Source organism: Frankliniella occidentalis, unplaced genomic scaffold (genome assembly GCF_000697945.3).
Source record: "Frankliniella occidentalis isolate FOCC.00 unplaced genomic scaffold, Focc_3.1 Scaffold5, whole genome shotgun sequence".
In the NCBI taxonomy this organism is placed as follows: domain Eukaryota; kingdom Metazoa; phylum Arthropoda; class Insecta; order Thysanoptera; family Thripidae; genus Frankliniella; species Frankliniella occidentalis.
The window spans coordinates 1079016-1080230 of NW_026267135.1; the positions used below are offsets into that span (position 1 = coordinate 1079016).

Sequence of the window (1215 nt, forward strand, 5' to 3'; positions counted from 1 at the left end):
CGCCGCGCCACGCTCGCCGCGCCACGCTCGCCGCGCCACGCTCGCCACGCCACGCTCGCCGCGCCGTGCTCGCCGCGCCATGCTCACCACACCACGATCGCCGCTACACGCCACGCTCAAAGCGTTCAAAGCCGCGTTCAAAGCCACGCCTAGCTGCCGCTGTGCCCCGTCGCGCCTCACCGCTTCTGCCGCGCCTTGAGTTGATAGTAAAAACTCAACGCCAATCGCCAAAAGTCATCTGCTTCCACGTTAGCGTTAGCGTTAACGTTTTTTATTATTATTTATTTTTTCCCGTTCTAAACCCGCTTCGAGCTTTTTGTCCGCGGCACCGCCGCCACCCTCCACGCGCGCGGCCGCGGGGACAATGGGAGCAGGGAAGAAAGGGGGGGGACACTTGTCGACGTGAACATCACCTGGGTCCGGCTTATCTCGACGGCGACGGGGAGCGGCGGGGTGCGGGCGCGCGCCCGGCCCCGCCGAGGCACCGCTGCGCTGCCGCCGCTCCACACGCCGCCCCGCGTCACTACGGCCAGGGTATCTGATCTGGCCCGCCGCCCCCGCTCCGCCCCGCCCGCACCCCATGAGCCTCTAGCGCCCCGCGCGCGCCGCGGCCGCGAGTTAATGGACCATGGCCGACCGCGAGGACCCCCCCCCCTCACCCCTCCTCCTCTCTCTCTCTGTCAGTGCCCGAAATTGACAAGTGGCCAGGTGTCCCCCCCCTCACCCCTCCTCTCTCCGGGAACCGCGCGTCTTGCCATTCCGGTTGCCATGTCCTCTCTACCCCCCTACCCTTGCCTCCGTGTCAATCTAGGACACGTGCGAGCATGTGCGCCATTCCATTCACCCCCCCGCCCCCACGGCCACAACTTTATCGCTGAAGTGCCGGCCGGCCCACGCTGCTGCTGCTCTGCCAGGCTGTTCCCGTTTAGGCCCTTCTGCCCTGACCCAACGCGGCTGGCGTTCGCTTTGGCCACGCGCCGCGCGCGCGCGCTTATGGTCTCTTCTTCCCCCTCTGCCACTCATCTACTGTGGCCCCTCAACCCCCTCCCCCCTACACCTCGCCGCAACACTCTTGAGAAATGTACACCTTTCCCTACTATTTCCGACGCACATTGCCGTCCCCCCCCCCCCCTCACCGTCTCGAAGAGAAAGGAAAGACGTGTTCGATAATTATTCTATAGGGGACGAGTGTGGTGTGGGGGGTCGTTGGCGGCT

At 65.5% G+C, this 1215-nt stretch overlaps 1 protein-coding gene across 1 annotated transcript in view; it reads left to right on the top strand.

Annotated features, from left to right (window-relative positions):
• Window positions 1–1215, top strand: part of LOC113214282 (single-stranded DNA-binding protein 3) — a gene marked incomplete in the record, with an annotated part of 54012 nt that overhangs the window by 33382 nt on the left and 19415 nt on the right.